The following is a 14,976-nucleotide window of genomic DNA, read 5'->3' as shown; positions in this document are numbered from 1 at the left end:
TACCTATATATGTCTTTGATCATTCATGGTTTAATTCTTTATTTCAAATGTTTAATAAAAAAAGGAGTTAGGCTTCTGCCACAAGTGTGGCTGAATAAATTTTGAATGAGTTCAGGGGCTCTGGTGACCTGCCATTTCCTGTCCCTTCCTGGGTACGGAGAGAAAATTCTGCAACAAGCGAAATTCTAGGCCTCTTACATTCCACTAATACACGCTGCAGAAGTCTATTCAGCACTGCTAAAAATGAATGCATTGGATCAAATAGCACCCTGACTTTCCCCTCAAATAACAGTGATGATTAAAGGGGAAATGATATGCTTGTACTTTTACAGTGCAACAGTAGAGAAAAGACTTGCTTTATGATCAGATCGTCATCCTAGATAGAGGCATGACATGTAACATGTCTGTGATATCCAGAAGATGAAAGAGAATGTAGGTTTACTGAGAGAACTCTACTCTTCTGAGCGTTCCTGTTGACTCTTGGACAACATTTAGATTCCAACAAGCAATGTCCGCCAGAGGCATCAGGAGCAATCTGACTTTTCTTAATCATTTCAGATACGTGCACTTAGATGTCTTTCCTGCCCAAAGTGCTCCTAACAGCAATCTGTTAGCTACATGAAGAGTTAAGAACTCAGCAGCGTTAAGAACCAAGACAAACTGCTTACAGGTCATGGCTTTGTCTGCTGCTGATGTGCACCACTAAGAAAACAGATTAAGAACAAATGAAAACTTGAAGACAATTGACAACATACAGTCAAAAGTGAGCATAACTAACTAGCTTGCTGTTTTGAGTTCTCATGACTGATCAGACCGCAGCATGTAAGCTCTCTCTTGTGAACCATTCTGTTTTTTTTTTTATTCTTATCTTGACAAGAGTAAAAATAAAGGAAGTTGGACTGCAGCAAATTATTTTATGACCTAACTGCTCTACAAGTCAGAGATCAACTGTCTCTTTGCCAGTAACAATACTGTTTTCCTAAAGTAACCGTGTGCCTCTTCTAAAATGTACCCACTACTAAATTTCCAAAGAGTTAATCAAGGGCTTCAGTTCAGCTTAGCTGGCAACCTCTCCCAGCTAACAAAACTTGGATCTTCTTTCTTGCGACTTAGAATTTTTTTCTCTCTCTGGATATCTGTGCAAGGTAGACAGACCCTACTCTTGCCCTCCTTCTATAGCACCCCCTATGCTAATTCCTTTACAGCGATCTTAAATCCTCCTGGCATCTACATCTCTTCAGCAGCACAAGGCTGCCTGATCCCATCTTTGCTTGCTAGCCATTTTCCTTCTTTCTTTCTCTCTTCAACTTCAAGAACTTCTTGCAACCTTCATAGCCCATTTCACCTTCTACCCCCTCCAAGAGACTTTCTCTATCCATGAAAACACCTTATATGATCCTTTTCCCAGACTCAGGTTATCTCCCACAAGGGCAAGATACCAAATGAGGTTTGCCTTCTCCATTCTGTCACCAACACCTCCTGGCTGAAATTCTTTGAGGAGCATCCTATCTACATTAACTCAGCATTTGAATTATTCCCTAAAATTATTTCCACCCGTCTGTACCTGCTGCACGGACTTGGTGGGCCTTGCAATGTTAGGAAGGAAGGGGCAGACACTCTAATATTCCCCAAACATCCCCTGCTGTTGTTCAAATGGTTCTGTCTTGAAATGTGAACAGTCAAGGTTATTCCCAAAGCTGCTCATAGGCAAGAGAAGACTGTTCATCGCCAATCAAAGAAAGAAGGATGCTTTATGAACAGCGATTCCTTTCAGGCCACAGATTATTTCTGTGTCTTAGGAAGGCAGTAGAGTAATCTGTGGACTAATGTACAAAGTTGAACTGGACTGTGTGCATGTACTAAAATATGCCATGTGGTGCCTATAGTGAAAAGCAGTTCTTACCTTAAGAAGATAATCTCTTAGCAGGTCCTGAAGCTCACAAATCTCTTCTCTGCAAATAGATTAAGAAAAATAAAAAATTATTGTTGGGTTTTCAATGAATTGTTCTGGCCCTATAAATACCCCACATTTGATCATCACATGAACCTTAAAAGTCTACGGGATTTTTTATTATCTTTGCTCTTTTGGTTGATATGGCTTTCCCTCTCTAGCCCACCTCGCACCACCAACAAGACAGGAGTCATTAAGATACTAATCCAAATGTAAAGGCACTTATACGTTACTCAATATCGACTTCAATTAAGGTAATACTCTAAATGATATGCCATTACCAAAGGCTGAAGCAATGAAGCACACTAGACTCTGGAACTGCATGGAACTCCTCATTAGGTAGAATGAACATTTAGCTATTTTGAGGTAGAATTCCCAAACTTTCATTACTTGCACAATTATTTTTGAATCAGGTAAACAATGATGTAAGCAGAGAATGTTTACCATCTCAGAACATTAAAAGAGAATGGAAAACAGCTATATAGGAGATGAAGGAAAGAGCAAGTAAAGACTTTCTTAAGAGAACGTCAATTTTAGCAAGTTGCTTGTTGCTGGAAAAATCATGAACAGGAGATACATTTTCTCCTTACTCCAGAGGAAAGAACCACCATGGTTTATAACCACCACTTCATCACTCAGGTCCTGCCATAAGAGTCTTCCAGATACGTTGGACTACAACCCTCAAAACACTTACTAGGAGCTGGTATTACCACAGCCAGCACCCCAAGGATCTAGCACAGCTTTATCAGAGGAAAAAACAGGTTTTTTAGTCAAAATGTGTTCCATCAAGACCACATGACATTAAGACCAGATCATACCCAAGGTCAGTTTCAAATTCTACCGGGCACAAGAGATTGTGCCCCCAATTTCTGCCCAGAACAAGGGCAGAACAAAACTGGCACAAGCTAGATATGAAGAGGGCACTCTTCCTCTCCTATAAAACGAGGCACTTGGAGAGATGAGTTACATGACCCTCATCAGCAGTGGGTCAGGGAATCACTGCTCTGGCATACTCAGCCAGCAAAAAACAGCTCCACGCTAGTATCACAGTTCACTCGGCCAGAACACCCACCTCAACAGTTCCAACAATGAGGGCCCTGCTATCAGACACCTGTAGGATGGCAACCTGGGTAGAACCACTGTGTTCCTTAAACACTATGAGAGAGACACATTTGCCTTCTGACACACAGGGCTACAGAGGGTGATCTACTAACACTCCCTGGGAATGCTTCCAGAGTCCATTCCTTTCCTGCCAGCTCCATCTCTAATGACCAAGAACAGTAGTTGGACCCCTTTGTGAAGGACCTTTATGGCCACTGGAAAATTGATCCAACAGTCCCACCCTACTGAAAAGGGATTCAGAGACAGTTCAAGTGACCAAGGCTCAAATATTTAACTACTTTGCTATGTTTGCTAAATGTTACACACTCTTCTTCCACTCTGTTGTGTATCCTTGCTTGCAGCAAATTACATTCAAATCAGTTCCCGCAACTGAAGGGATGGGCTTCCTCTATGGGATAAGAAATATTCTTAAGCCCTGCCGTCTAATGAGAAGTGGGTTAACGTTTTCCTATTGGGTCCATCTTTTGGTGACCAGAAGTGTACTTTATAGGAAGGCCTACTAACTTCCACAAACTGGAACAAAGGCTGAGCATGGTTTGTCTAGAGATCTACTAAGAGCTTCCTATTTGATGGACTGATATTTCAGTTCCCCCAGCTGCCTTCTAGGTCACAGGCTCTTCTTCTGAGTGTTTCTCAGGAAAAACCCATCTAAGACAGCCCTCAAGATGTGGGGAACTGAAACTCAGAGAATTCCCAGCTGTGACAATCAGTGGCCAGGCCAGTTGGAATTGTCTGAGTTAATGTTCAACCCATTTGTAGAAGGCCATGTTGGATGAGTCTGGTCTAGACTGCTTCTTTCAAACAATTTATTTTACCCAGAGGAGAAGATCTATTCTCCTCACAGTTATCCTACCCTGACAAAAGATGGAACCAAATACTATTCACCTTTTGGTTACCTATGATCTTCTGCCCGCGCTCTCTGCTAGCATTTAGACTTGCCATAGTATTAAATCAAGCAGATACACAATGACAGCCTGGTAGACTTACTTTCTACAGAGATACGGCTGCCAATTTTTGGACACAGCCCTGCTCTGAATCAAGTCTGTGCCCCACAGGGTGGATAAACACAAAATGTAAGCACAAAAAACAGGTCAGTGTCTTTTTTTAAAAATAATTTACAGCAGCGGTTTACTTTGAGGCCTAATATGACTTAAAGGATAATCTGAAATCAGTCTCCAAAATGTTAAAGTCAGTGTAATGTCTTAATTCACCCCCAAAAAATAGATATTGTTGCACATACTCCTGATTCTACAGGGGTGTGACCCAAAGGAACAAGCGAACGATGAAAAATACAACAGAAAGGGGTTTTTTCCATGTACAACAGAAATACACTCTGCTAAGTCTGTTAGAATTCACTCCCCAGTAAGCAAACATAAGAAAGCAACATAGGAATCTGGCTTGGTCTTTACGTTTCTCTTGAAAGTACTTTAAGTCAAAGTCTCCTAGCGTCTTGACGAGACCCTTTAGCAACCCCGGGCAACGTTACCATCCCATTTTAGGATCCCCGGCAATTAGAGGCAAGAACTGTTCAGCCCCAAAGATGCTGCTCTTTACTGCTTCTGTAGTTTCACTGTGATCATGACAGTCAAATATTCAGCTTTAAACTAAAACAAATTAGTGAAAATAATATTTACAATTTGCATCTCAGGGTGAAGCCACTCTTGCACAGCTGTTAGCGTGGCCTTCTGTGAGCTCGAAAATGCAGCTGGCTCTGTTTTGTTTGTTTGCAAAATGCAATTACACACACACAGACGAAGGAGAGAAGAGGGGGTTGTGGACCATCAACTGGAAAGCTTCTGCATCATATTCTTTTGCACCTTGAAATCCACTCTACCAACCTGACTGGCTGGGCAATGCCTACAAGACGATAGGCCCAGTCCGTGCAAGTTGAAAATGAAAAAAATTGAATCACACAGTCTTGCTTAAAATTTGAGTTTCTCTTCTTTGGGGATCCACAGTGTGCAGTGGGTCCTTTCATGGTCTCTGATGTATCCTTGAAAACCATACTGGTTATGGTTAATTCAGTTTAACAGCCAACTTTAGAATGAACTCTTGTCCCGTGTCCACCAGAGAGAGCTTTCTGCCTTACCAACATCAGGCACATCACACTGTTTACCAATACACAACAAATGGAGCTTTAAGGCTCACAACTTTTAGCGGAACCTAGAAGGTTCAGCCAACAGAAAGAGCACAGCAGGGAAGAAAATGATCCACAGTGGGTGAGGCACCCAATCAAGGCATTTTATTGCAAGGCGCCCCAATTCTGCCAAGGTCACTGCCAAGGGAGGCGTCCGGGAACCTCTGCCACAGGAGGAGAAGCGAGCCAGACTGCTCCTTAAAATCTGATTCCAGCCGCTTCCAACAGACCATCCAAGAATTTCCCTTAACTGCTAATTTGGTAAAATTAAACACCCCCTCGTTGCTATAAGCAAGGCTGAAGAGGTAAATCACAGCTCTTGTTTCTAAGACATAAAGGCTTTTTTATGGCAGGCTTGCCTGAATGATGTCCAACACTGACCTCACTGGGGAATATCTGGGGAAAGAAAGTCAGGAAGAGACTCCCACTGCTTACTCCCCAGCAATCTCAGTTCTCATGAATTTAAGACCTGGAGTTTAAAAACCAGCACACACAATTAGGAACCAGAGCAGTGAGAAGCAAAGGACAGCTTCTATAGGCCTGAAATTAAAGGCGATGACCCCTTCTCCTTTTTAGCAAATGCACTAGAACAGAAGCAGAAGAGGATGGCAGCAAATGGGAAGAAGGGAAGAGGCGTATGAGCCTCAGAAAGTAAGACCTTGAGACTGGCTTCAGACTGTCCAGTCCTGCCTTCGGTGGCTCACAGTCACCAACTGATGTGTTTGGGAGGCTCACACATCTGGACTGGAGGACAAGATCTGCCTCTCCCTGTCCCTTCCCAAAAGCCAGGATTTAAGATATGCTTAGAGGCAAGGAAGAGGTGCCCAGATTTGTAACCCCTGAGAGCCTCCATGGACTTCTTCACCCCCCTTTTAAAACTCTACAAACTGGCTACCATCGCAACTGCTGGCAACAAATGCCAAACTTTAACTGGGGGCTTTGTGAAAAAGAAATACCTACATTTACAGTGGAACCTCGGTTTACGAACTTAATTCGTTCCGTGACTCTGGCTGCACCCCAAATTGGTCGCACCCCGAAGCAAATCTCCCATAAGGTTCAATGTAATTACCGTTAATCCGTTCTGGCGTGGAGGACAGGGAGGCGGCTATTGCTTGGAGGGAGAGTCCCCCTCCCTACGATGTGTCAGGGGCGAAAAATGGCCGCAGACCACGTGTCAGGGGTGGAAAAATGGCCGCGGACCACATGTCAGGGGCGGAGAATGGCCGCGGACCACGTGTTGAGCGGAAAAATGGCCACGGACCGTGTCACGGGAGGGAAAATGGCCACGTATCCTGTTCATGCCCCGAGGCGGAGTTCGCAAACCGAGGTAAATTTTTGCAGCCGGAGCTGGTCATAACCCGAAAAGTTCGTTAACAGAGGCATTCATAACCCGAGGTTCCACTGTAGTTTCAGTGAATGACCTCAAGTTCTAAGTGTGAGAGAGAGAAAAAAATATCTCTCTCTCCTTCGTTGATGCCATGCATGGTTTTATATACATCGATAGGCCTCCAGACTCAAAAGCCCAACCGCTGTAGGCTTTCTTCGTGGAGAGCTTCTTGGCCTAGCCCTATGCTGTCCTTCTTAAAGGGTAGTAATCAGAGCTGAGCAAATTACTCCAAATGTGGCCTCGCTATAGATTCACATAAAGTCATTATTTTATCAACAGCCATTGTACTGCATCAGTTCCCTTCCTATTGATTCCAAGCATGGAATGTGCCTTTTATACAGCAGGTGCAAACTAGGTTCACATTTTCACTGAGTTGTCTACTATGACCCCAAGATCCCTTTCCTGGTCAGTCACTGCCAGCTTGGATCTCATTAATGGAAAAGTGAAGTTTGGGATTTGTTGTTGTTCCAGCATGCATCGTTTTGTGCTTCTTTACACTGAACTTGCCGATCTGAAGTCTGTTCATCCAGTTTGGAGAGATCCTTTTGGAGCTCTTCACAACCCCTCCTTGATCCTGCTATTGTGGACAGTTTGGCGTCATCAGCAAACTGTCTGGCCACCTCTCTGGTCAACCCTAAGCCCCTTTATATGCAAGTTAAAAAGAGCCAGTCCCAATATTGATACCTGGGGGACCTCACCTGGCTAGTGTGAGACTTGCTTATTTATTCCTATTCTTGTTTCCCAATTTTTAACTGGCTGCCAGCCCATGGAAGAACCTGTCCTCTTATCTCATGACAACTGAATTTGTTCAGGAGCCTTTGGTGAGCAATTTTTTGAAAATCCAAGTATAGCATAACTATTAGCTTACCCTTGTCTAAAAGCTTGTTGACACCCTCAACAAAAAGTTGATTAATCTGAATTAATCTATAGCTGTAATGTCAGGAAATTTTCATCACAGAGTTGCTGACTAGTGAATCTGTGTAGAAGATAGCGTCCCCTTGTTGCCCTTACCCAACTGATGCAATTTTGAAGAGAGGGAGACTCCTCAAAGTTAAAGCTCCAGAGTCCTTTGGTCAAGAGCAGTGTTTCTCAACCTTGTCAACTTTAAGATGTGTGGACTTCAACTCCCAGAATTCCCCAGCCAGACTTGCTGGCTGGGGAATTCTGGGAGTTGAAGTCCACACATCTTAAAGTTGCCAGGGTTGAGAAACACTGCTCAAGAGTAATGCTATTCTGTAGTTTAGATTTGTATTCCTTCATGTTATTCTACCCTTCTGAAATTCTCTTCCACACAGAGGTCTTCTGCTTTTAAGGTTCCATCTACCTTCCAAGGTGGGTTGGAATGAGGACTGTAGCATAGTTATAGGACAGATGCTTGGCCTAAGAAATGCCTCATATAAAACCCCCTAAATTTCCAGAGGGCAGACAAGGATTCCTGCCTGAAAATCTGTATTTAGCTTAGTGGGTCAATGCCACTAAGCCTGTGATGCTTCAGAATCATGAACCTAGCTTTGTATATTTGGATCCCAAATGTTTACTCATTTGTAAAGCCAAGCACTTGAATGCAGAGGCATAATACCAGAAACATGATTGGACTTGCCAACCAATTAAAAAAAGATTTTCTCAAGTTTTCTCGAGGCAAGTACAACGTTTGCCATCCGTTCCCTCGTGCTGCTTGTTGCCATAACAAAACTCAATGGTGGACACCCATTCTTGATGTAAGTACTAATGGTTTAAAGCAGGCTAAGATTTGGTTGCAAATTACAGATATTTACAAGGCAGTTGTCCAAGGATTATTTAGTTTGGATTGTACTAAACCAAAGAGCAATTGGGAGAGAATGGAATTTTCTGATCCAGTCAAAGTGCAACATTTAAGATGGTGCTATTTCTAATTCTCTCCCACGCTAAAAAAAGAGACTGACACAACAATGAGTGTTAAGTCAAACTCATCATACAAACAGAAAAAAGTTGTGATGCTCTTGAACATTTACCAAATGGGGTCCTAGACAGCTTAGAGCTCTGATTCAAGAACAGTGTTTGTATCTTACACCCAGCTTTCATCTTCCAAGCATCAAGTCATGGAAACATTATCCATTCTAAAACAAATCCATACAATGGAGTTTATCCCATACTTTGGGGGGCTGAATATTTTGAAGGCTTTTATCTGGTTTAACAATCACCACAGTAAAATGGAACAGAGCGGTCTGTTGATTCACAAGGCTACGGGAACACAGCCCTTCTCTTGGCATCCATGAATCAGGTCATCCTATTAAGCCACCACAGGTTTTCTTTAATTGCAAACAGCATGTTATGTGCGTGGAGAAATTACGTTTTGTTACATGGGATCTAGGGTTTAGCATGCTAGTGCATAAGACCATTTATTTAACAAATAAGATCCATCTGTTAAATAAATAAGAATCCATGACCACAGGAGGTATACCGATTACCCGCAGTACAGTAAAAAAGCAAGACAAAGAGGAGGCTTATAATGCAGCGTCCAGGGATATCTACAGATGGGGGAACTGCATGCCCAAAGAGACAGAGCTTCACCTGTGTGGCTATAACTGCCATCTTGAATCCCACCCCTAGAAGCACCCAACCTAATCAGTTACTGCAGGGATAGGCTCACTGATGCACCTTCAGCCTATGAAACTTAGCCTTGAAGAGTGGACTATCAGTTCTGACTCTGGTCACTCCCTGTCAACACCAGCTCTGTCCCTCCAACAGACTTCCCCCAGAAGAGTGTGCAATTCTCCACGGAATAGCAAAGACTCATCCCACTTTTACAGCCTTGTTCCACAATCTGGAGGGCTCCTGGTGGACTGGATTTCATTTCCCAAAATTATCGGGTCTAAAGATCATCAAGAAAATGCACGTATGCACTCGGCACATTAAGGCAGCTATATCACCCCACAGCCATTTTGTGACAAAATCTACGGCCAGAGGAAAACCGTTAGCAGAGTTCAATCTTGCCTCCCTGGCTCTTTCAGTGCCTTTGACTACTATTTCATCACTGCCAACCATATCGTCAATTAGAAGTATAGATCGAGGAGATGAGAGTTGTACCCCAATGAGGCAGCTACCTACACTCTCTTTCTTGCAATGCCGCCTCTTTCTTGCCCTCTTTACCCATTTTTCCATCCAAGAGTCTTCCTTTAGCCTAGGGTGTTGGAAGCCTCTCAGATTCTCTCTTCATCTGAGTACTTCCCTTTTTCAAGATCTTCCTTCCCACCTTCAACATGGTCATAATAATACCCCCTGGATAAGCTGCTGCCTTAATCCCTTGTCACCTATTGAGGATTTCTTGTTCAATAAAAAAAAGTGGGCTGCCTTTAAAAAAAAAAGGGCTATTATTCCCCAGCCACCTCTTTCAAAACAATCCCAGACAGAACAATACTGTTAGCAAAATCAAAAGGAGCCAGGATTCCAAAGTTAATGTTATTTACACAAATTTACACACCTTAACTAATTTCAGTTTATAACTCTGTCCAATAATGATTAATTTGATAATGACAGACGCACCAGCAAGTCATCCATTAGTTCCAGAGTCTGGCATGGGGGGGCAGCATCTTCATATTTCATTTCTAAAGATGACTGAATCTCCAGAGTTTTTTCCCTTGTCGTTTCATGGTACAAACCACTCTTGGCAGACTCAGTGGCACTCAGTGCTTTCTGATCTTTGCAAATCAAGGAGACAGGAGTCATTCAACCCATCATCCTCCAGGAGGAAGCACAGCACCAGAGGGACTTTCTGTAACTCAATCTGAACCCAAAAATAGAAATTCATGCGGCTTTGCTGGTCGGCTACCATTCAGACTCGAATTCCCATACTGGAACAGAATAACAGCCTTCTAAAAGCAGGAGGTCTTCATCACTACGTTGTCAACTGCCACAGTATAATGGCACATATTTTTTCAATGAAATGTAGGGTGCCATGAATATTTACTTCCCATGCCAAGAACAGCCTACCAATTAACCGATCATGCCCTGCTTAGATAATGTATTGTATTTTTAGTCACTGAGTAATTGAGAAAAAGAAGAACTTTGCCCAGTTGGCAGTCTAGCTCATAAGGTTATCCTGAGAAAGATGGGAATAAATCATCTGAGAAAGATTTAGGACAATAAAACTGCCCTGACCCAGCCTTGCAGGCAGGTGAAGGAAGGGGCAGGACAGATGGGAAGACCAATTCCTCACCAGGAAGAGGCAAGTTGAATCTGATAAGAAGAGTAAGAATATACTGGAAAACATGGCCGTTAAGTTTTAAAGCTGAGCATCCCCGATACAATGAGAGTTTTGAGAAAAATGATTCAGGGAAGACCCATGGCTGCCACTTCCAAGAAATATCCTCTCCAGGGGGCATCTTCTCTGCAGGTAAGATAGCAGCAGCAGCTCCTGATCCAGACAGGTTGCATGCTGGAGCGCTGCTTGAATTTCAGGCTTTGCAATGTGTGTTGATAATGAGACTCTGGCCATCTCTGGCTCTTAAAGTGCCAGAGGACACCAAGAGCTATTGCTCACCAAACAGCAGATTACAGCCTATTATAGCAACCAAATGGTCTTGGCTTGTCAGAGTTCAGCAAAGATCTTGAGAAGAACAGACTCTTGTTAGGTCACTGCCAAAAGCAAGTAACACAAACAAATTCCATCTAGAGGTCCAGTTGCTGCCCAGGAGAAATATCTGTAATGTAACACTGCAACCATTGGCCAGTACCAGACTAAAGTTCAGATCTAGAACTTTCTAGAGTTGGAGTCGTTTGTGCAAAGGGCCCAGTTCTATAACAGACAGGCTGCTGTTTAGGGCAGAGCTTCCTCAGACTAATTAAGTGTCAGATGGGATTCAGAAAATGATGTGCTGCAAAAACCAAGGAGAAAAATCTACAGGAATGGTATTTGGTTGAGCCTGTTACAGAGAAGGTTTTATAACATTTTCTATCCCATCAAAGACTTTGCTTGCTTCTTAGCATAACCTTTAAACTGGCCTACATCTGCACAACAGACATCTCTCAGTCATTTGACTGGGCTGCATACAGGAACTTTCCCAACCTGATGTTCCCAAAGGGGCTGGCATTATTAGCTAGTTAGGGACCACCGAGTCAGGTTCAAAGGCACCCATCTTCTTTTCCTGTCTCTTTCTCAACACCCAGCTTTCACTGCCATTCGGGACCACAAATGCCACATTTCTATCCATCCTGCTTGCAAATTCTGGGAACTGAAGTCCCAATGCATAAAATTACATAGTCATCAAGATCAAAAGGAAGAAGCCAGTTAACTGAATTGTTCTACTGAGTCAGATTTCAGGTTTCCCCAGGGTGGAAGCTTCAAGAACTGAAAAGAAATCACATCAATTTTTAAAACTCTTTTAACTTATGAAGCTCAGCTTACTTCCTCCTGTAACTTAGCCGCAGATGTTTAATGCACCCAACAGCGGTGCTGCACCTGAACAGAAGCCACACAAGAACAAAAAGCAGAGGACATGACTTTTTTTTAACAATGAAAATGCAGGATATAATTTTTATCAGTCATCAATCCATTAATCAGAAGAAGTCAACTATGGATGTGCAAAATTAATTTATCCATGAAGGGAACCTTTCATTTCTCTCTGGTCCATGCCCTTCTCTAGTATCGTGCTGTTCTGGGATCAATTCAGCAGTTTCTGGAAGTAAACTTCCAAACCAGAAGCAATCAACAAATTTTGCACGGCCCTGAAGTGAATCATTACTAAGACATAAGGCATCACAATTTAAGGATCTCTGACATAACAAGTCATCTAAACGTTAATTAAATGCCATCTAATACTGATTTATTATCTAAAGGGAATCAAACCAAATCCCAGGAGAGCCCAACTTCTGGTATCAACTGCAGCAAGATCCATGATGATTCTCTATGCAAATAACACCGGCATAAATTTCCCCACCTCAAAGATTTGAGCTGAAGGCTATTAATTTCCTCAATTCAAATCTAAAACTATAGCTTTCAACCTGAGACCACTACATTTGAAATGAAAAAGTCTTGGGAGAAAAGAAATGGCACATTTTTGCAAAGGCCATATATGGGTCCATAGCCCAAGGACTTGTACATGTCTTGAACATTTACTAATATAATCTCACTGAAACCTGAAATTTGTGGAAACACTCATAACAGAGCCTCTTAGCACTTTAAAACCAGAAACATTATTGTGGCTCTTTGCAGCCAGAAGTGTTTATCTTACATGAGCACTGCGTATTCCCTGAGTACAAATTCAAGCTATGGAAAACAGGGCAGCCCATTGCCATGATACAATACAGAGTAAACTAACAGAGGATCCAATTAAACAAATACAAGATCTAATCAGCAAGTCCAAGAGAAGATTTTATGAATAAGAGCCAATCATCTTGGATGGTGGTCTCTGGAAGCTATGTCCACATACCTTGAGAGCACCAAGGTTGGGGAAAGCTGGAATAAAAGACGGACATACACCTCTTTCTTTGCTCTTTTACTTCCACCCCAACTCATTTAGCCTAAAAACCACCACCTGCTTTATTTCAACAGGAGGCCCATCTGGCTCACTTCACACCCTGGGACACAGAATATTCTTTCTCAAGTAGAAGCCCTGTAAAACTGCAGACAAGGAAAAATTTCAGGGTTGCTCATTTTAATGTAGAAGAAAATGTTCTTACAGGAAAAAAAAACTGGAAGTGTATTAATCATTTCCAGTTTTAACAAAATCAAAACAACCTAAATGAGATCTCCACTGGAGTTGGGTGGCCAATACGTTTAAATTAATAACAGTAATAATAACTTCAAGGAGCTGCTCCTGGCCAAGACTGCCTTCTTTTGTCAATTCTACTGATGTTTATCAGAAAAAATGACGACTCTATTTTCCAAACTCTGGATAACTGTGCACATTGTTCAATGTGCTTAACACTTCAGCACATTATCTCTTTCCATGATTTCAGGGGTCAGTTGGTCCTCCAACTGTACTAGATTACAGTCACCATCATTCCCAGCTAGTAAGGCTGCTTTAAGCAGTGCTGTGTAGGTTTGAATTCCACCCCAAACATCTGACCCTCCCAGGGGTGAGATTCTCATTACCACGCATTAGCTGTGACTTCCTTTCTGGCTGCCCAAACGCACCCTCTCTTCCTCCTGCTGACGGCATTCTCTGTGGTTAGGCAGTTCAGCAGGGTTTTGTTTTAGCAAATAGCCAGAGTTTTGCTCAGTTCGGTCACCAAGATGAGATCACTCCCAATTGCCAACTTCATCAAAAAGCTTTTTGTTTAGAGCTGGAGTTTGTTCAGGAAGCAGATTCCATTTTCTAGCCTTAAAAGGAGAAAAAGAAAGAAAGAAAGAAAGAAAGAAAGAAAGAAAGAAAGAAAGAAAGAAAGAAAGAAAGAAAGAAAGAAAGAAAGAAAGAAAGAAAGAAAGATCTGCCAATCAAAACAGTTACTGTTCTTAAGCTTAATTCCAAAGCCAGCATTCCCTGCCTTTCAGATGTAATGGATCTGTAACTTCCAGGATTTCTACTAAAGGAGAGATGGCTGGTTTTGTTAGCTGGGCATTCTGGGTGCTGCAATCCTCCCACATCAGGAAAGTGTCAGATTGGACAGCTGACCTCTAGACCTCTGCTTACAAATACTGACAACATTCCAGCATCATTCCACCAAACAGCCTATTTGATGGAACAACAAATCCTGATGTTAGACAGTTTCAGAAGATACCTTCAACCTCTATTGTCTAACCCTGGACCTCAATCATTGCAGGGAGGAGTTCAATGCAGACTAGAGGACAAAGAATATCAATGACTCACACACTGGTAGGGGAGGGGTAGTAATTCCTTCTGAGGCTCCAGAGAACTGCATGTTGGGTTCTGCATGCATCAGAGAGCTTCTCTAGCTCCCCTTCCTCTTGCCTAAAAAAAACAACTCCTAAAAATCAGGGACCATGCAGAAAAGGATTCAATCCTGCATAAAGGCCTGCAGCTGAAGGAGGAAAGGTCAATAAATCCTTCTACAGAAGCACTTTCTGCTTCCTTCTTAGAATCAACCAATATGCTTACTGCAGCCTCGCCATGGAAGTCTTCCAAAGAGGCAACATGCCACAGGTTGTCTGAAACCAGATTTCCTTTGCTCAGTAAAGGAAACAAGGCAGTTTGTGCTAACGGTGCCTAAGTCTGCTAAAGTCAGTGGGGCAATGTTACAATCCAGCTTAAAATTCCGAGGATGAAGCATCTCAAATGTAAGCAATATTTTGAATTGCTGCCTATTCAACTGAAAAAAGAAAGGGGCTTATGTGTTGCTAACTAGTATTTCCTCCTACACAAACATGGTTGCATCCACAAAGAGCGTAAAACCATACAGGCAGAGATGGAGAACCTTCGGCCTGTCACGTATCGTTGAACT

The 14,976-nt window shown here is 42.5% G+C and overlaps 1 protein-coding gene across 11 annotated transcripts in view; it reads right to left on the bottom strand.

Moving 5' to 3' along the window:
- Positions 1-14,976, bottom strand: part of LOC103067101 (uncharacterized) — a 155,405-nt gene that overhangs the window by 120,630 nt on the left and 19,799 nt on the right. For all 11 annotated transcript variants that reach the window (XM_088150790.1, XM_088150781.1, XM_088150785.1 and 8 more), the window contains exon 2: positions 1,904-1,952. The gene's annotated coding sequence lies outside the window, so the exon portion shown is untranslated. The remainder of the gene's footprint in view (positions 1-1,903; positions 1,953-14,976) is intronic.

Source organism: Python bivittatus, unplaced genomic scaffold, assembly GCF_059951505.1.
Source record: "Python bivittatus isolate LINGU-HERP-01145 unplaced genomic scaffold, Pbiv_v1 ctg000610_np1212, whole genome shotgun sequence".
In the NCBI taxonomy this organism is placed as follows: Eukaryota; Metazoa; Chordata; class Lepidosauria; order Squamata; family Pythonidae; genus Python; species Python bivittatus.
The sequence above is the reverse complement of the archived record's forward strand: the minus strand, read 5'-3'. Positions and strand labels throughout refer to the sequence as shown.